The sequence below is a fragment of the Protopterus annectens genome, chromosome 7.part0 (assembly GCF_019279795.1).
Source record: "Protopterus annectens isolate FY-2018-M chromosome 7.part0, PAN1.0, whole genome shotgun sequence".
NCBI lineage: Eukaryota > Metazoa > Chordata > Ceratodontiformes > Protopteridae > Protopterus > Protopterus annectens.
Genome location: NC_056739.1, coordinates 1,983,867,729 through 1,983,889,565, shown reverse-complemented (window position 1 = coordinate 1,983,889,565; position 21,837 = coordinate 1,983,867,729). Strand labels below are relative to the sequence as shown.

Here is a 21,837-nt window from a genome sequence, read left to right as displayed (position 1 = left end):
CTTCCTTACCAGTGATCAGAGTGTTTGCATAACAGATAACTAATAATATGTGCAAGACATTCTGGTAACTTCTTGTGAAACTTTAATTTCTCAATAAAATCATGTATTATAGTATAAACCCATACAGAGTATATCAAGTGTACAATGACATAAAAGAACTAAGTATACAGAATACTGACTCCTTCACTGCTTATCCGTTCACTACCAGTGTTTTTCCACACACCTAACAAACAAAAACTTAATTGCACACAAAAACTGTCATGCATTTGAGGGGCTTTCTTTTCTAGCTACAGAAAAACAACAATCAGGGTGTGGACTTCAAGCTGAGAAACTGGAAGCTCTTGTTTATGGATACAGACAGCAAGATAGAAGCAGTCAAAATATTTTTAGTCCCTTTAATTTTATACACAGGTCAGGCAAACTTTTATCAACCAGAGGAGAAGTTGTAGATAGCAATTAATAAAGAGTTGAAGGATTTTGTCTTGGGAGTGGAAGACGGGAAGAGCGAAGTGGGTTAAACTCCTTCCAACAGAACAAGGTGTTTTGGGATTACTTGACTTAAAATGGTATTTCAGAGCTACACAGTTAAGACGCCTATACATAGTACAAGCAGAAAGCTATAATTCAAAGAGGAAAAGGATGATGACAAAATGGGGGAAACTCAAGAAACAAAGAGAGACTGGGATTTTGGATGCACATCCTTAAGGAGAATAACAGCAATACAGAATATTATTTTCATAAAGTAGCAGACAGTATTCTTAAAACTAAGCCAACATGGGAATGCCGATAGGGATGACTGCAATTAGGGATACATACAGCAGGCAGGAGGGGGCTAGAATTTACTGGGGAAAACTGGTAAACGAACCAAGGTACTGGGAGCAAGTAATCAGACAGGGAAAGGTAACAGACTGGGAAGAGGCCAAGAATTTATTTGCACTGCAGGCTAGAGATTGCCTTCCATACCAAGGATTGACATCAGAGTATAGGCAAAGAGAAAGAAATAGGGGGGTTCTACATGAAAGACCAGCACCGTACAGTTTTTAGTAGACTCTAGAACAGAAGCTGCTGTTAAAAAGGGATAATTAGTAAAGCAGATAAAATACTGCATGATTAACTAAGAATAAATCATAGGAGGTTAGAAAGGACTGGGAAGAGAGATTGGATAAGCAATTCACAATGAAACAATGGGGGATATATGTACGACTCCCACATATGTAACAAAGTCTAGAAGATTTAGGATCTTTGCTTGGAAGTGTTTACATGGGTATTTTTATACCCCAAGTAGACTCCAAAGAATTTTTTCACAGGCAGACAGCAAATGTTTGTGTTGTGACTGGGAAGAAAGAGGTAATTGGAAACATATTTTGTGGGATTAGGTTCATAGGTTCATACTAGGCTATCTGCCCAAGGGCATTTATAAGCCTAGCCCATAGTTATGTGGCTTTCGCCACCCCTTTATGTTGAAGAAAACTATGCCTATTATTTTGCTGTGCCTCTGTCAAGCAGTGACACTGAAGTAATCCCTGGGGTATATCTGCGATCTCCCATCCATTGGTCAAGATTCCTCTTGAACAAGGCCAGCGAGGTGCTCTGCCTCACATGTACCGGGATTTTGTTCCACAGCATAGGGAGTCTCTGGGTGATGAATCTGTCCCTCCAGCACGTTCTATTAATAACCGTGTCAAGGTTTAAGCCTCCCGCCCTTGTGGTTCTGAGAGATCTAGATTTTTTGAGGTGAAGCATATTCATCAAATCTGGGTTTGACATGGCCTTATATGTCAGGCACAGGTCACCTCTGAGCAAGCGGTATGCGACTGAATAGAGCTGGAGTTCTTTCAGTCGGGCAGCATAAGACATATTTTTGAGACCCTTTATCCTTTTGGTGAGGAACTTTTGGGGCCTTTCCAGCTGCTGCAGGTGTCGGGTCAGATACATTCCGAATGGGGCATTGTACTCAATCATAGGTGTAATGAGTGATGAGTACAGGGGGACGATGACCTCCCTTGATCTAGATGTGAGTCCCTTCATGATCAGGTGGGCAATGTAGAAGGTTTTCCTAACTACTTTGGCAACATGAGTGTCAAACGAAAGGTTACTGTCAACCTGCGTCCCCAGATCCCTGATGACTTCTGTGCTCAGTGGATTGCCACCTATATGGTAGCTAGGGGTAACCTTGTTTTTCCCGAAGGGTATGACTATGCATTTCTTGGCGTTTAACTTTAGGCCATGACTCTGGCATCAGTTTTCCGTTTCTGTGAGGCCCTTCTGAAGGATATCTGTGTCAGATGTGTTTTCGACTATGGCGCCCAGTTTGCAGTCATCTGCAAACTTTGTCAGCCATAACCCTCCTGTGTTTGCTTGTACTTCAGAAAAGTAGATGCCGAACAAGAGTGGTCCCAGGACTGAGCCCTGTGGGACACCACTTGTGACAGGCTTTGAGTCTGACATGGCGCCAGCAACTCTGACCCTGTGGGTTCTGTCACTTAGCCAGTTTGCAACCCATCTTGTGATGTATGGGTTTACATTCAAGATGATGAGTTTTTCGATGATACCTGAGTGGGGTATTGTGTCAAAGGCCTTTGCCAGGTCGAGGTAGGCTGTATGGACTGCCTTACCCTCATCAATGGCCTTGGTGACTGTTTCGAAAAAGTCAACCAAGTTTAAAAGGCATGATCTGCCTTTGACAAAGCCAAACTGGGTTGGATCCAAAGTCTGCAAGTTCCCTATGTCTTTATTTAGGAGTTCCATTATGATCCTCTCCATGGCTTTGCAGATAAGGCTTGTCAAGCTAATGGGACGGTAATTTCCAGGGTCGGTGGAGGCACCGCCCTTGTGAAGTGGGACCACAGTCGCCGTGCGCCACTCCTTGGGTACGTATCCTGAGGTGAGGCTAAGATTAAACAGCTGTTCTAACTGCGGGTTTAATTCCTCATTGAGTTCGTGGAGCACACAGCCGGGGACACCATCCGGTCCCATGGATGCTGTGTTTTTTGCCTTGGAGAGATCAGTTCTCACCTGGGCGTTGGAGATGTTTGGGGGGCTACAATCCTCTGGTATAGATATCTCTCCTTTTGGGGGGTAGGGGGGAGAAGTTTGCACTGAACCTGTCAGCCAGTATGTTGGCAATGTGTGTAGGTTCAGTAATCTTCACATCATTTTGAACTAATTCTAAGCATATCTGGGAGTTTCCTCCTAGGTTACTAACATAGCTAAAGAAGGCCTTATGATTGTCTTTTGAGTCCTTGGCGATTTTTCTCTCAAAATTTGCCTTGGATGATTTTATGAGAGCTCTTAGTTTTTTACTTATAATGATCAAAGGTGTCTTACCTTTCAAGGATTTTGCTCTATCTTGTAGTAGCTTCCTCCTTTTGTTGTAGAGCTTGTTTATGGCTGGGGTCCACCAGACTGGACGCTTGCCTTTGGTACAAAGAGTCTTAGTTTTGTTTGGGATTGCCTGATCCATGCAGTCCTGTAGGTGCTGGTAGAAGGCATTTGTAAGTGATTCAGCGGTTTGAGTAATGTTTACCACTGGCTCAGGGGCCTTAAAGGAGACCACACTAGTTTTTAGAAGTGTGAAGTCGGCTTTTGAGAAGTTTTTCACTGTGGTCTTTTTTATTTCAGGTGGGTGTGGGATGAGGACCTCCAGCGAGATTAGTTTATGATCTGATCTCACCAGTGAGGGGTATACTTCCGGTGTTGAACATTGTGATCCCATGTTCGTGATGATGAGATCAAGTATGTTTTCTCCTCTTGTGGGGATGGTGACTAGTTGTTCCATGGCATTTGAGTTTATGAACTCCAGGAACCTTTGGGCTAGAGTGTTTGGACTTGAGTAGTGTTCCCAGTCTATATTAGGGTAGTTGAAGTCACCTAGTATGATGATGTTTGGAGATATATTTATCCCCTCCAGTGTTTTCAGGAAGGCCATGTGAGGTTCCTGAGTTTGAGAGGGTGGCCTGTAACATGCTACAAATTGCAGAGCAATCTTGCCTATGGTTAATTGCACCTGGATGGTCTCCGATGCATTGTGCGTTGCCACCAACCTTGAGGTGTGTGTGTCCTTTATGAATATGGACACCCCCCCTCCTTTCTTGGTGTTGTCCGAATTTTGGGGCCGGAACGCATGATATGAGGTGAAACCTGATAGTGCTGGGGTGCTCTCAGGAGCCTTGAACCAGGTTTCTGTCACAGCACAGACATCGATGTTCTCCATACTGAGAAGGGCCTCGAGTGCGTGCATCTTGAGATTGAGACTTCTGGCATTGAGCAGAATTACCCTTAGTTTTTTTTCCTTTTTTGTGTTCTAGGGTGGTAGGTTTAGAATTTGAGCCTTGCCTAAAAAAGGCACTATGGGGGTGGCAAGAGCCTTTGCCAATATCCGGAAGCCCAGGGGTGACAGGTGCAAGCCGTCCCTTGCAAAGCAGCGTGGCTTGTCCAGCATGTCATCCCAGGCAGACAGACATTGGATCCCCTTTGAATGACACCAGAATTTAAGCCAATTATTAAAGCTGATCATCTTATCACTGTATTGTGGCATCATTCTAGGTGAAGGTAGGATACTGCTCAAGGTCAGGGTCATACCTGCCTGGGCTACATAATCAGAGAGCTCCTCAATGTCTCTTTTCATGTAGTCCAAGGAGGTACGTCTCAGGTCGTTGACACCAGCGTGGACAATGACTGAGTCGTACGTGTACCTGCTGTTGAGAGACCTGAGTGCTTGCGTTATGTGGCGGATTCTAGCGCCCGACAGGCAGCTTACTGTGACCTTCGCCTTACTCAGTCTGGTGAGCGGGACGTCAGTGTGCCTGACTATGGAGTCACCAATGACGAGTGTGTCTGGCATTGTGTTTGGCCTTAAGGGCTGTGACTGTTTGACACTCTGACTGTGTGGTCTGTGTGTTGCATGTGTTGGGTCCTGAGGTGGTAGTTGTTTGGGTGTCTGCTTTGGTGGCCTCTGCTGTTTTGGTAGATTTTTGATCAGAGCCTCCGAGTATGTCTTTGTGTGATTATGTGTATGATTTGAAGTTGTGATGGTACTATGTGTGACTGGGTATGTAGTGTGTGTGGTTACCTTCTCCTCCTGTCTGGTCTTGCCAGTCCTATGTTGAGAGAGCTCAGCCTCCAGTTTGGCCGTATAGTTGCATCTCTCGCATGTATTTGTGTTTTGTGGGAGAAGGAGAGGATTGTCTGTGTACATGAGACAATTGTAACATTGCCTCAATATTCCCAGGTTCACCAGTTGAGCAGGAGAGGACACTAGCAACTGATCCCTCGACATGCTAGAAGTAATAGATAAAAAACTTACAAAAGACTCCGGGGGATGTGGGTTCTAGGCTGGTGGGGTACTATCTATAATAATAGTGCTTTATCAAGGTGCAAGTACTGTAGGAGCAAGTGCTAGGCTTTACAGATAGAGAATAGTCTACTTGGGAATCAAGTAGAGATTAACTTTTTAGTTATAGGATACGCTGGTTAGATCAGCAGTACAGTTCGAGGAAGGTAGTTTTAAGGGAAAATTTGAAGAGTGGAATTTAGGTAGCCCGAATAGTTTTACCTTGTTTGACCGCCGCTGCTCTTGTGTGCAACAGTGGCAACTCCGCGCTAACGCGTGCTTTATAGCAGGGGGCTGGAAAAAACAGGAAATGACCCAAAATGTCCAACGAATTACTAGTTGCTGTCTCTAACCACTCCTCTGAGGACAAACAAGCAGCTCAGTACTCCCCACTCCCACTGGTGAGTAAAGAAACTACCTCTGGCCACACAAGAAAATGGAGGAACACAGGAACCAAATACAAAGCCCAGGGCTCAGCAAATTCTGATCACTGGAACAACTAGCTAGGAAAGTTTAGGAAAGGAGAAGTATTTTTTTTTTTTTTTTTTAGTTTTTTTGCAAACAGAAAAAATACAGTAAATGCTTTGGTATTCGTCTAAACTGCTATCAAAGGCTGGTACACTTGAGTGTATTAGCCTGTTTGTTACTTTTAAGCAAAACTTTAGCCAACAAGTGCAATCAACAATTTAAGCACAGAAAAACAGGAAAATCAGGTAATAAAACAGTAATATAGGCACAAACAGTAGTCGAAAAGCTCAAAAGATCGAAAAATGCAAAATAAAATGTTTAAAAAATACTATTATAATGACTTTTCAGACTTTAAAAGTTCCCTGCAGATTACTCTATCATAAATACCGGGTGAGTAAATTGGTGTAACTAAGGACATGATTTTTTGGTGCTATGATACAGAATCGGAATTGCCTAGACATGCTGAGTCTAATTATGGTGGCTGCCAAAAAAGCAATTACTGGGAAATGGAAATCAAAGTCTAAACCAACTGTACTAGAAGTATTGAATATAGTAACAGAGAAAAACAACTGGAAATGGGATCTTTACAAAATGGTAGCCATAAATTAAATAGAAAAATGGGAATTGTGGGAACAATACATGCACAATAACGTTCTGGAGGAAGAATGGAGTTTAAAAGAAGGCTGGATTGAATGAGCTATGTCATGTTTGACTGACAATGACTGGATAAATGATAAGTGATATATAATGCCTGCAACTAAAAATATGTCAGTATGGTTTGTTTTCATTTATATCCATGTATGATTGCCTATATCATAAATGATAACTTAATAAAGATATTTCTTGTATTAAAAAAGCACTTTTTCAGAGGAGTCCTAGAGCAAAAACTCCACAAGAATGTTAAATACAAGTAAACTGAAACACCAAGTTAAATGTTAAGCATGCACTTACAGAAATTCTACAAACATGATAAATGAGAACAAACTATCACTCATAATTATATGTAGATATATACAGATTTCAGTAAAGAACTGTCAAACATCACATAGTTATGCACACATATACAATATTCAGCATCGACAAGTTGGACATAATGTTTCAAATGGAAGGTTAATTTGAAAAAACAGAGCTAAATTAAGAAAAGTAAGACAGAGTGCAGTTCTAGAAATAATTATTTATGGCATTGACAGATCAAAGTAGTTGTTAGATGATTCTTTGGTCTTGCTTAGACGTGGTCTGTATTTGCTGTAGTAGTAATACTTGATGGGGCAGAATTTCAAAGCTTTTTCACTAAAATTGAGAACTGGGAGTCAATAAAGTAATTACATGACTTGGAGACAATGAATTTGCTTTAGTTGGCAGACCTGAGTGGTCTTAGTGAAGTATTTTCCTGTATCAAATATTTTAGTACTGGCCATTTATCAGGACAGAACAGTAAGCTGTGAATTAATTTGCTCCACCTTACTCACACATGCAAACCCTAACCCTAATACTACCCATGTCCATAACCCCAACTCTACACCTTACCTGAGAAAAATCTTTCCTGCCACTGTACACATCTTGGATGCAGAACACATATGATAATGGATTTACACGCGCGCACACACACACACACACACACACACACACACACACACACACACACACACACACACACACACACACACACACACACACACACACTCCTGCTATCTATTCCCTTACTACATGCTTATCCTAATCAACGCACAATTTGCACACACATACCCCCACCAACTTAAGCTCAAAGCTGCATTTACTTCCTAAATTCCATGCATTCCATGAAATGCACATTTGAACTTATCAGTACACCATGTAAAGGTTCGCCTACACGAATGTTTGATCAAATGTTGCTAATGCATATTTTATACATACATTTAGTTTACATTTGTTTACTGGGAAAGTCCATCTGGAGACAATAACCTGTTTTCAGAAGAGGCCAGGAAAGAAATGCTCCAAAATTTACAAAACTACACAATTCCAAAAATTACAACACAAAATCTCCAAGAAGAAAATCAAACATTAATAATCATAGAAGAAGCAATTACAGTGTACAGGATATAATATTACAAAGTGCAATTGACACTGGAGAAAGATGGTTGAAACACTGTGGAGTTGAATGGTACATTAGAACATAACTGCAGTGAACCAGGAATTCAATTGCAGAGGCAACTGGGTATATTCTGTGTGGAACTACAAAGGTTTTTACACTGCTGCCAAATTCTGTGCACATGATGCATCTGTCACATTCCAAAGTAAATACAGCCACAAATTCAAAAATAACCCCCTGTGTGAAAAACAAATGTAACTCTCGAGATGCAAAAATAAATGCTCTTGTGAAATTTAAGGAACTCCAGACAACGACTAAATCAACCAAAGCTAGATATAATGTATTAATTGCCATCAGGCAAAGAAAACAACAAAACGTTCTTTAATTGTGGGTTAGAGTTACCATGTAGTAGTAAGATAGAACAAATTATTTCACAGCATACTGCTCTATCCTGACAAATGCCTTCTATATATAACTAAGCCTTAAAAGCAATGTTCAGCACTGCACAGAGCTAATAGTAAACGATACCACATACTCGTACCAAGTGGACAAAGCCAATCTACCAGTAGAAAAATTCACTAACTTCACCCCTCTCTCCCATCCTTCATTCCCAGTTTTCAAAACTGCAACTGCACCCCCCCCCCCTTAAATCTCCTATGAACAAGTTGTCAAGGCACTATTCAAGGCCAAGAATATTGTTTCTATTGGGCCAGACAACATACTGAGCTCCTTACGGCCAGCCAGAAACAGGACCTGTCAGACCCCCTACAGAGGCTATTCAATGTCAGCCTCCAAGCTGTATGCTACATGAAGGGAGGTCAGCAACTTCCATACCCTTGTACAAAGGTGGGGCATCAACAGACCCTGGAAATTATAGACTCATAAGTCTGACCTTTCTCTTCTGTAAAGATATGGAAGGAATCATTGGGGAACTAATGATCCTTTCCATAATGATCATTATGGAATTAATAAATAAGGACAAAGGTAACCTACAAATTCTCCATCCAAGCCAGTTCAGATTTGTTAACTGCAGATCCTACCTACTTAACCAAGAAGGTTACTGAAGCAAATCAGTATACACTGCATATCTAGACCTCGCAAAAAGCATTCAACACCATCTCACACTCAGGTATCATAAACAAACTATCCCATTTAAACATTAATTCCTACACAACTCAAAGGATATCAAACTGGCTCAGAAATAGAACCTAGGAAATTAGAGTGGCAGGTCTACCTCCTCCAAGAGACCTCTCTGTAGCAGTGCCCCCAGGGTTTAGTCCTTGGGCCACTCCTCTTTGGCATTTACTTCTCAGAGTTCAACACTACTGTTAAGGATTAATGGATGATCAAGTCTGCAGATGACTGTAAACTTGGAGCCACCATAAATTCCCAAGAGGAAAATCCTCCAAGAGGGCCTTTCCAAAACCTATTCCAGATGCCAAAACCATGAACTAAACTGAGCACCAGGAAATGTATAACAGCATCCTTTGGTATGAAAGAAGTTCCTTACAACTATCACACTGACAACAATCGCCTGAAAACTGAATCAGCAGTTAGGGACCTGGGAACCCTTGTAGACAATGAATTGTCCTTCAGTCAACACATATCCACTATTGTAAGAAAATGCTTTTTCACTGCAGAGCTTATTACCAAAGGTATGGCATCCAGGTCCAGGGATATGATCATTCCACTAAATTCTGCACTCATCATGTTGATCATTACGTAGAATGCCTCCATTTTTACAAACATATCCAAACACTGACACAATTCAAATGCCCACAATTCTTTCTTACTGAGAAAATCAAGGGCCTAAATCATAAAAACTATGCAGACTTAGCATCATACAAGCTACTGAGGGGCAATCTCTGTCTCATGAACAGAGCCTCAACAGACCCTATCCCACCAGACCTACTGGATATTGCAAAAGTTAATTTGGGGCAAAAAAACCCACTCAAAATGTCTAAATCTCTTTTCCAACATAAATACCACTTGTATTTATATTTATCACAGAGAATACAACTTATTTGGAATCATCTTTTCCCCAGATTAAGCAAAGTACTTCATAATCTGGATGAATGGATGCATAACCACAAATTCAACCCTTTTCTCTCTCTCTGGGTTATTCATACTTAAAATATTACAGCTAAAAACTTTATAGTACTCTATGGCTTGGCTTTCAAAGACCCTAGTACTTCGATAGGCAGTTGCATGATATGTAGTGTTGATACAAAACTATAGGGTGCTGTATTATGCAACTGTACACAGAACTTCCATGTCCCTGGTCACCTCTCCATAGGCTGGATGCACCAGATAATTAAATAGTTTTGTACAAAATTTTAGATAAAAAAAACAAAATATATTCACTGAGGGTCTAAAAAGTAACAATGCGCCAGGTGCTCAGGACTGCTGCCATATATCTGGAATAGTAGTAGTTTAGAATGAAAACAAAAACAGCAACAGACAAAAAAAAATTCACTGCAGATTTTTTTTTTGTATGCTGCTTCTATAGAACTCCAGGCAGGGCCATTTACAATAGGTGGACCAATAATTAAGAGCTCTTCTCAAAAGCTGCAACAAAAATCAGGGGACACGGTTAAATAAAATGGCTTGCATAAAATCATGACACTGAGCTAGCTATGTCCGTTACTGATAATATGGCCTATTCTTTTTGTCTCACAAGGAATTTCTCACAAGGGATTATTGGCTAGGCTTAAAATGGCTCACGAGGGTAGTTAGCTTAGTACTAATCTATGAACCATCACATGTCTACAGTAGTAAGGAAAGCTTTCCACGTAGCACACTTGATTAGTAAAGGTATCACCTCGAGAGTGAAAGAAGTTGCAACCCCCTTATACTCGGCACTTATCAGGCCCATAATTAAGTATAGCACCCGATTTGGCATGCACCATACTAAGCAACTGCAGCAATTAGAAAGACCTCAGAGGTATCTAACAAAGAAGATCAAGGACCTCCAGCTTATGCTTTACATGGACCGACTAAAATCCCTGTCAGTATACTCTGTATCATATAGACTTCTTAGGGGAGTCTTATGCCCGGCCTACAGAGCAATCCAGCACCCAGATCTAATGAACTTACTGCATATCCGTAAATCAAATGGGTCTAGGGCTACCCATTCCAGGGACTTAAATATGGCCTGTGACTTAAAAAGGACATGCTGGAGGGACAGATCTATCTCCCAGAGATTGCCACACCTTTGGAACAGGCTACCTATTCATGTGAAATAGAGCACCTCTATGACACTGTTCAAGAGGAACCTGGACGAGTGGATAGGGCACTGTAAATTCTTATCGGGGATAGCACCCATAACCCTCCTGGTCATAGGCAGTCATCACTAAATGCAATCTTGGGTATTGACTAGCACTTCAAACGGCTATGCTTAAAATGACCTCCGGATCGATAGTCTAGTAATCTCCTATGATCCTACAGCTAATTAACTTGCTATATCTGTATTTTGCTGTGATTTTTTATGCAATTTATGCTGCACTGTATCTTATTTAGTATATGCACATAACATTCTGTAGAGTTTCTCCTCCCTGGCCTCCTCTGAATACAGATCTCAAATCTGCAGGACACCCCCAGTTTTCAAAGCATACATGTATGCATATATATCATCATCATGCATTATCAACCCCTTTTCACACTTTCTACATGGGGTCAGAGTGTCATTTCAACTGTCACCATCTCACCCTATTCAGTGCAACTCTCTTACCTTCTTCAACATACCTGACTGTTGCAGGTCTTCTCTCACATAATCCATCCACCTTTTTGTTGGATGCCCTAATTTCCTCTTGGCTTCTTCCTGTATGTCCCAATCATCTTCACCAGATTCCCTTTTCTGCACATGGGTGTGAACCACTGTAATCTTTTCTCTTTGACCTTTTCTGCATTTGGAGCTACTTTGGCTTCTGGTCTTACGTCCTCTTTTCTTTGTCTGTTCCACAGTGTGCATCCTACAACCCATCTCAGGTACTTCATTTCCATCACCTCTAACTTCCTGAAGTGCTCTGCCTCTACTGCTCAGGTCAGGTTTCTGTACCATACAGTAGAGTACTGGTCGCACCACTGTTGGCATAATGGTTAAGGTCTTTGCCTACCAGGTATAAAGTAATAGGCTCGATTCTGACCTCCAGCCAATGCTTGTTTGGAGTTTACATGTTCTCCCTGTGCCTCTGTGGATTTCCTCCCACCTCCGGAAAACAATGAATGTTTCCATATCAAACTCACTCAAGAATGGACCTGTGGGCAGGAGCACAGACTCTCGATGGTGCCCTATATGGGGAAGAGTTGTACTTACCAACCCTTTTGGGCTTCTACTGTGGCGAGCAGTATTCTCAAGATAGGAGAACATGAATCATAGACTGCATGCCATGGTAGGGCTTGCCACTCAAATCTATAAAAATATGGCTCAAGGTAATCCTGTTGTGTTACATGCATGCATACACATATATGAATAAATGCCTCTTTCTAAATATGTCATATATTGCTAAGCCATTTGCTACTGATTTGCAATACTACCCCTTAACACAACTGCAGTAAACTGGAATACTCAATGCCAGGCACCAAAACTGCATGACTGTCTGACTACACTCCAATAGTATAGGTCATGCTCAGTCCACTCTGGAAAAAGCAGCGGGCAGCAATTAGATCATGCTGTGTTAAACAATCACCAAAAAATCTAGCTGTTTATTAGGGCAGAAAACAACAGTACTGAAATGGACATTCTTTTTTTCTAATCTTGTAGTATCTTAAAAAATAAAATAAAAATAAGAAAACTTTTAACCCCTTGATTGATCTCAGCTCCCCTGCTCTATAGAATCAGCAAGAAATGACTCATAATGACTCATGCTTACTAAGAATAGCAACACTGGCATGCCAGTCAGTTCTGGATTCAAGGATCGCTGACACATGCTGATTCGCTAAAGCCAATGATTGCAATATCACTTACAGAATGTCTAAAAAGCAATGTTGTTACTCACAAATCCTAATCCCACAGCACCATCACAGAATCCTTGTATCTGACATATTTATTCAGCATAATTAAGGCATGTCAGCTTAGTTTAACAAATGCAACTGGCTTTGCCTTAACATTTTATTCAAGTTTATGTACTCTGTGGCATTTTTGTGAGGAGGGGCTTCTTCAATTATTCAAAGACAAAAAAAGATAAGGACACTAATATGTGCACTGGTAGGAAGTCAATGACATCATACCCCCTATTATGACATCTATGATATAGATTCATATTTAATACTAGGATAGCTGCCCTTGTGGACTATTTTAAGCCTAGCCAGTTTCCTTTGCAAAGGTGAGAATCAGACCCTGTACCTTGTGCCTGTGTGGTAAACACATTAACCAATATGCACTATAAAGTCTTAGACTTAATGCACAAATCATACAGTGATCTCACCAAAGATGTAGGTTTAAACTTTAAAGCAACTGACACTATAGTAAATAATGACCACTGTCTTTTATATAATTGTTTTGAAGAAAATAGTTTGATGCTAACAAAGGTTACACTTGATACAGATAATTTCTATTGTCTACATGAAAGGGAAACTAATAGTAACAAGATTATTTTCAAGTTGGACAGCTGCTACAATGCAGGCAATATACTGCTGGGATACGAGGAGGGCACCCTAGCCAGGATTCACAGACATCAGCATTGGGGCTGTGCAGCACTGAAGAGGAATTCAGCCCATAAAATGACACAGCCTGTAGCTGCCTGGCGATGCTTCAGGGCTGACACAGTGCAGTAATACTTTAAAGTATTACATAGTAATGTAGTGTAGTTATGTGATGTGAAGAATTAACATTAGGCAGGTTCAAAGGAGAAGCCCCACTAGCAAAATACTCTTGACTGTACAATCATCAATCATAAAAAGGTAGGCAAGCATGCCAGAAGATATAGGTACTCAAGAACAAAGAAATGTTACACTGGTGCCACATGTACAGTCGCAGACAGCTCAAAGGGGGACAGTACACCAAATTGCCAACCCAGGTCATCATATAAATGGGGAGAAAAGGTGGAAAATAACAAAGTTAGGAAAGGAGGAATGGTAAGCAGAGTGAAACACATATCGGTAAACCATAAGACATGCCAGGTAAGGGGCATTTTTTGAAAAGACTCTAATTTGTAATATAAGAAAATAAAAGGTATGGCGGGTAGATCAAGAAGGCAATGAGGAATGGTTGTGGAAAGAATAGAGGGAGAAAGGAAAGTAGCATGGCCAGACAGACATAAAATGCAGACAGTTGTCATATCAACACACAAGGTAGGTACACAGTAGATGAACAAAGAAAGACAGAAAATGGTAAAGGGGAGGGTTGGACAGTAAACAAGGTACAGGAATGACACATAAGGTAGGGGAGTATCCAGATGAGTGATAGGGCAAGGACACACATTTAGACATCACATGATGTGCATCCAGCAAATGGGTGCTAGCAAAAGCTTCTGTAGTGCATTGTCATGGTGTCACAAGCAACAGAGGCTCCATGCACAAAGCACAGTGCGCATGTGTCCCTAGCCCCAAAATGAGCATGATAACACCAGTAAGTGTGGAAAGAAAGCACTTTGTGTTGCATTAGCAATTTAAAGATAACTGAGCTAAATTTCCTCAAAAGCACATCCAACACACTAAGAGGTCATTATTAGCATGATGCAAAATGTCAGTGTATTTCCCAAAAGAACACTTTAAGACAAATAACTGTGGAATAAAATAAGACATTGGTCTCTGAAACAGATATACTGAAGGACAAGATGTCTGCTAATGTACCCTAATCTTCTTCTTTTTCTTTCGGCTGTTTCCATTAGGGGTCGCCACAGCGGATAATCTGTTTCCATTTCTTCCTGTCCTCTGCATCCTGCTCTGTCACACCAACCACCTCCATGTCTTCTCTCACCACATCCATAAACCGTATCTTAGGCCTTATTCTTTTCCTCTTATCTGGCAGCTTCATCCTTAGCATCCTTTTCCCAATATACCCAGCATCCCTCCTCAGCACATGTCCAAACCAACACAATCTCATTTGCAAGTCCTATTTATATCACATGTAGGGTTTAAGTCTTTAGAATGGTAATCCTGGTGCCGTTACTTTTGCAGATATGCAGGAGATCTATCAGAGTCGGGTCTGACAATGCCTTGTATGCCAGGCACCGATCTCGTCTCCAAACTGTCCAACTTAGGCGGAGCCTCTAATATACTTATCCCTAATCCTGTCTACCCTCGTCAAACCCAGTGAAAATCTTAACATCTTTAACTCTGCCACATCTAGCTCCGACTCCTGCCTTTTTGTTAATGTCTCTGTCTTCAACCCATATAACATAGCTGGTCTCACTACCCTCTTGTAGACCTTCCCTTAGACCTTCCCTTTCACTCTTACTGGTACCTGTCCGTCACAAATCATTCCTGACACTCTCCTCCACCCACTCCACCCTGTCTGTACTCACTTCTTCACCTCTATTCCACACTCACCATTACACTGAACTGTTGATCCCAAGTATTTAAACTCATCCACCTTCGCCAACTCTGCTCCCTTTACCATCACCATTATTCTATCCTCCCTCTCATTCACACACATATAGTCCGTCTTAGTCCTGCTGACCTTCATTCCCCTCCTCTCTAGAGCATATCTCCACCTCTCCAGGGTCTCCTTAACCTGTTCCCTACTCTCACTACATATCACAATGTCATCTGCAAACATCATAGTCCACAGGGACTCCTGTCTGATCTCGTCTGTCAACCTGTTCATCACCATTGCAAATAAGAAAGGGCTCAGAGCTGATCCTTGATGTAATCCCACCTCCACCTTAAATGCATCTGTCACTCCCACTGCAGATCTCACCGCTGTCACACTACCCTTGTACATATCCTGTACCACTCTCAGATACTTCTCTGTCACTCCAGACTTCCTCATAGAATACCACAACTCCTCTCTAAGCACCCTGTCATATGCTTTCTCTAAGTCCACAAAGACACAATGCAACTCCTTCTGATCTTCTCTCCATCAACACTCTCAGAGCAAACATCGCATCTGTAGTGTTCTTTCCTGGCAGGAAACCATACTGCTGATCACTAATCATCACCTCCTAGTCTTTCCCATAATTACATGCTGTGACTGATCAGTTTTATCCCTCTGTAGTTACTACAGCTCTGCATATCCCCCTTATTCTTAAAAATCGGTACTAAAACACTTTTTCTCCACTCCTCAGGCATCCTCTCACTTTCCAAGATTTCATTATATAATCTGGTTAAAAATTCCACTGTCATTTCTCCTAAACACCTCCAAGCTTCCACAGGTATGCCATCTGAACCAACAGCCTTTCCATTCTTCATTCTCTTCATAGCTATCCTTACTTCCTCCTTGCTAATCCATTGCACTTCCAGATTCACTAGTGGCTAGTGGGCTAATGCACTAATGCAGTATGCAGCTATTAACAAGCTTGTATAGGATTTCTGTAAACAATTCTGGTTAGGTAGCAGTGTTCTCGGGATTTATGGGGCCTTGAAATTTTGCCAGGTTACAGTTTTAGTAGGAAGTTAGCCTTAGAGTAATTCTTGAATATTCCAGGGTTAGCTAGGGTTCCAGGTTTTATTTTTACCTCAAAGGAGACCATTTTGTGGTCTGACCTTACCAGTGAAGACATTACATTAGGGAGTGTGCAGCACTCTCCCATATTAGTGGGGGCCAGATCCAGTTTTGTTGCACCTGTTGTTGTTGTACTGACAATTTGGTTCAGGGAGTTTTTGTTTACAAAATTCAGGAATCTCTGTGCCTGTACATTTGGTCTCATACATGATTCCCAGTTAATAGGGGGATAATTAAAGTCACCCATGAATACGGTATTGGGTTGGATGGTGAGTGTTTCCAAAAAATTTAAATACATCGTATGGGTTTCCTGGATTACAGAGGGGGACCTATATCTAAAAAGGAAGTGGTATTAGACTTTGCTTGTGGTGATTTGAATGTGGAGAAGCTCAAGTGCACTGTCCTGTTTGACTAGCTTTGAGGTATATTTATTTTTGATGTAAATCACAATACCTCCACCTTTAGTCCCTATCTGTGTAATCCATCTTTGATCTTCAGTTCACCCCGCATCGATGATGCATTGGGCAGCAAGTTGACTCCACTGTGTCTTATCAGCTGCTGCTTCTTTAACTTCCTCCCAAGGGATATTCAGGTGACAGAGGTCTCTTGTTACTACTCCTTTCCAGTTTTGTCAAGGTCTGGCTGGTCTTCTGCTGTATCCAGCTAGTTTCCAGTTGAGGGATTGTATAGGAATCCTGTTAGTGTCCATGTGGTTAACATGACCAAACCAACATAGTATTCTTTCCATAATGATATTTTCAAGTTTCCGTTGTTGTGTTCTTTTTGTAACATTCTCATTTTTTACTTTGCCCTTCCACGATATTCCCAAAATGCATCTTAACCATTTATGATGAACAGCCTCAAGTTTTCTTATGGCTAATGCTGTGATTGGCCATAGCTCAGCATCATATAAGAATGTAGACAGCACCAGTGCTTGGTACAGCTTCACCTTTGTGGACAGTGCAATGTTTTTTGATCTGCAGATTTTGGGTAGACTAGTGAATGCTGCACTTGCTTTTCCAAGTCCAACCAGAACTTTCTTCTCGCAGTTACCTGTATGAGAGATGAAACTGCCCAGGTAGCAGAAGTTCTCTGTCATATCTAATATTGATCCTGCAGCCGTTATATCTTTGTTGCCATTCCAAGCTTCGCAGACTAACACTTTGCATTTGTCAGGATTCATTTTGAGGCCAAGTTTCCCCACCCTGTGGTCACTGTCTGCATTCCACTCCATGTTGTATCAATAAGAGCTACATCATCAGCAAAGTCTAAGTCACATAGCTTGCTGTCATCAACCCATTCCAGGACCAATGAGTTTCCACGTAATGCTTTCCACATGACCGAATCAATAACTATTGCAAATAATAAGGGAGACAGTATACATCCCTGTCATACACCAGTGACCACCACAAACCAGTCACTGTACTCATTATTCACCTGAACTGTGCACTTGTTGTCTTGATACAGACTTTTAAAGAGTGTAATGAATTTTGGAGGAATCCCGTATTCTGCCAAGATGTGCCATAGTGATGGTCTATGTATAGAGTCAAAGGCTTTTTTGAAGTCCACAAAGCTGACAGTGACTAGTTTCTTCCATGCTGTAGCTTTTTCTGTAATTTGCCTGAGTGCAAATATCTGGTCAGTGCAGGATCGACCCAATCTAAATCCAGCCTCTTTCTGTCTGATTCTGTCATCAACTGCTCCTTTCAGGCTATTCAGTAACACACCAGCAAACACCTGCCTGTAACTGACAACAAAGTGATTCCACTTCAATTCCTAAAGTCTCTAAGATCTCCCTTTTTTTGTAAAAGGATGATGATACCATGTTTCCACTCATTGAGTAACTTTTCTTGAGTCCATATGTTGTTCAAGAGACATGTGAAATATTCCACTGAAGACGTAGCATACTTTAGCAACTTTGATTGTATCTGGTCTGCTCCAGGTGCTTTTCCATTCTTTAGTTTAGCTATGGCTTCCTTTACTTCAGTCTCACTGAAGTCTGCCAAATTCACATCCAGAATCATTGTTGATACTTGGCCATCATTGCCAAAGTCATGCAGATCATCTGGTGTGGGGCAGTTTAGCACAGATTCAAAATGTTCTTGCCATCTCTAATTGTTCCTCTTGTGCTTTTGCAGCTTTTCCATTTGTGAATCTAATAGGTGGCTTCTGTTTATTTTCATCCATAAGTTCTTTGGCAATGATATAATGCCCAGAATTTCCAAGCGCTGCTGCTGTTTCTGCCTCTGTTGCCAGTTTCTCAACCCATAACTTGTCATTTTTGCACATCTTTTTGACCATTTTATCTTTCTGTTTATATTCTTCAAAGTGTCTAATGACTGGCCAGTTTGGTATGCCTGCTCTTGTCTTCATTTACAATCACGTCATTATCAGTGGCTTTCCAAGTTTCAACTGTTATCCACGCTTCTTTTCTTTTGCCACTCTTACACCCAATTGTTGCTTCTGCACTCTCTTTGGTGATTGTCTTGAATTGTTCCCATTGCTGTTCAATGTCGTCATCTACACTCTGTACGGCAGAAAATTGGTTTTGGACCTTGATATTGTATCTGGTTGGCACGTCAGGTGAAGTCAACATGTCAGTGTTAAATCAAGGTGATACTGGCTTTTTCTTTTGGTTCTTGAGTTTCATTTTCATTGACACAACCACAAGGTAGTAATCAGATGTGACATCAGCTCCCTGTTGTACTCTGACATCTTGAAGCATACTTGCCCATATGCAAATGTGACCAATCTGATTCACCATGCATTGGTTGGGTGAATACCATGTTGCCTTATGAATGTCTTTATGTTCAAATATGCTGCCCCCAACTTTAAGGTGATTGTCACTACAGAACTGCAGGAGTCTATAACCATTATCTATTCTGTTTCCTAAAGCAGCGGAGACAATGACATGTTCAAATCCCTCTCTGTTGCTTCTGATTTGAGCATTGAAATCACCCATCACAGTTCTAAGATCATAACTGGGAATTGAGGGTAACGCATCTTGTAGTTCTTAAAATTCTTCCTTTTCAGTATCTGTGGTGGCTTATGTTGGTGCATAAACTTGTAGTAACATTAGTTTGGTGAAACGGCTCTGTAAACGTACTGAAATACTTTTGCCACTGATTGATTCCCAACTGACTAAAGTTTTTGATGCCTCCTTGCTAAGCAGTATGCCAACTCCATTCTCATGCCTATCGCCACCTGAAAACAGAATGGTGACATCTTCTGAAATAATCTTGCCTGATTCAGTCTATAGCATTTCTCTGATTCCAACAACCAATATATTGTAATGATCTCCCCGCCCTGTCCAGTGAAGTGCTACTTCATATTAGGCAGAGCTATTGTGACAGTTTGTTAGCAATGGTCAAAAAGCTTGTGGCACCTTATTAGGAAAGTGCCATCAAGAGACATGGAGTTAATCCTTCCCCTGTAGAATGCACTGACATAACTTCTAAAATAATGTGCTCATTTCTGGAAACGTTATAAGAACAAGCAGGTTCAAACAGTAAAGAAAATGTTGGCAAGAGTAGAGAGGATGATAAGAAGAATCAGTGGGGGATTAAGTGTACCGTGGGTCCTGCGTTATTTTCAAACCATGGGCCACCTGCACACATTTTTATGACCATGCATAAATACATGTGTTCTTTTGGATTCACATTCCTAATTGTTTTAAATTATATGTCTTGTTTAATACAGCAATATTTGTTAGTGTGTGTTTTAAGCTGGTAGATGTGAACATGTGTTCCAGTAAACAATGAAGTTAAATGTATTAACCAATAGTGAGAGAAGTACCCTTTTCAGAACATTACAACCATAAAAGACCACTCAGCTCTTGTCATTATAATCTACCAATGTCCATATTCATCAACTACTGCCACTTTATCGACTGCATACACATCACATCTGATTGGGACAAAAACGGGCACAGTAAACCATAAACACAGACCAACACCGAGAAGAGGCAGAAGCCAATAAATATCCAGCAAAATCCAAAAGAATACGATGAATTCTACAGGACTCAAAATATCATAAAACACAGGTTTATTGTTTGTAAACGCCAGTAAAACACCTTGATGTTCGTTTTCGTTACTCCAGTAACTTCATCAGACAATGAATACACTAATTCATCCCCTTAAATACATACATCCTGTACCTAATTGATGCACTAATTAAAACTTAAAGAAAACCTGCTGAAATTACTTTATTAGTTAAAACTTACATAAAACAATCTTGTTTTCTGGTAAATGTTTTATATCAAAATACACCATACAAGGGAGTTTTAATATTTATAGGGAAGCTGAAATGTTCTTAATAACCCCACCTTCTAAATTGAAACTGCTTTTAGTTTTAATATTGGTTTAATGGATATATAGTCGTTGAGCCCAGGTTCCTTGTTAGCCTCCAAGTAAATTTGCCAGTGTGTTTCCCTCTGTTCTAGAATAGTTTGCCATGGTCCACCCCTTGAGTCCAGTCGGACACTATCCAGAACAAAAACAGAAATTTGGCTTTAGAGCATATATGTGTATGTTTAAACAGGGCATTGGTAGTATTCCCTCTTTGGATATCATAATTGTGCTCATATATTCTACGTTTTAGGGTCCGCTCCGTCTTGCCCACGTAATATGCAGGGCAGGAGTTACACTTGGCCAAATAAACAACCCTTTGACTGTTACAGTTATAAAATCCTTTGGCTCTGATGGTCAAGTTTTTTGCTTCCAAAAATACTTCCTCTGAATGTACAATATATGAGCACTGAGCACAAGATCCGCATTTGTAAGTGCCTTTTCTGGATCTATGGGATTGAGTTTGTAAGGGCGTTTTTTCTAATATGTTTTTAATACTACTACCCTTTCGAAAAACTGCCTTCATTTCCTTGCCATGCAAATTGGCCAGGTCAGTAATCTCTGTGAAGGTTTCCCATTCTCTTTTAATTATATCTCTTATTCTACTAGAGTTGGCACTATACTGTGTAATGAAGGCTTGATTATATTCCAACTGTGATGTCGGAGGAGTTGATACTTCCTCCCCATGTTGTAGTCCCAAAATAGGTCTGAACCTGCCTGTTCTTTCATTTCTAACCTGTTCATATATATTCTGTATCATGTCTTTGGGGTACCCTCTATCTAGAAATAAAAGTCTGAGGTTCTCACACTCTTTCAAAACTGCTCTTCATCAGATGTCATTCTGGAAATTCTGACATACTGGCCTTTAACGATCCCTTTCTTTTGATATACTGGATGCGCACTATCATAGTGTATATAACTATTGGAAAACGTAGGTTTCCTGTACACTGATGATTGAAACTGATGTTCACTGTTGATACTGAGCTCAACATCCAGATATTCCACCCTTTCCGTGGTA

General features: G+C 40.8%; 1 protein-coding gene across 3 annotated transcripts in view; it reads right to left on the bottom strand.

Moving 5' to 3' along the window:
- SLC41A3 (solute carrier family 41 member 3) overlaps positions 1-21,837 on the bottom strand; it is a 1,429,505-nt gene that overhangs the window by 527,776 nt on the left and 879,892 nt on the right. The window lies entirely within an intron of this gene.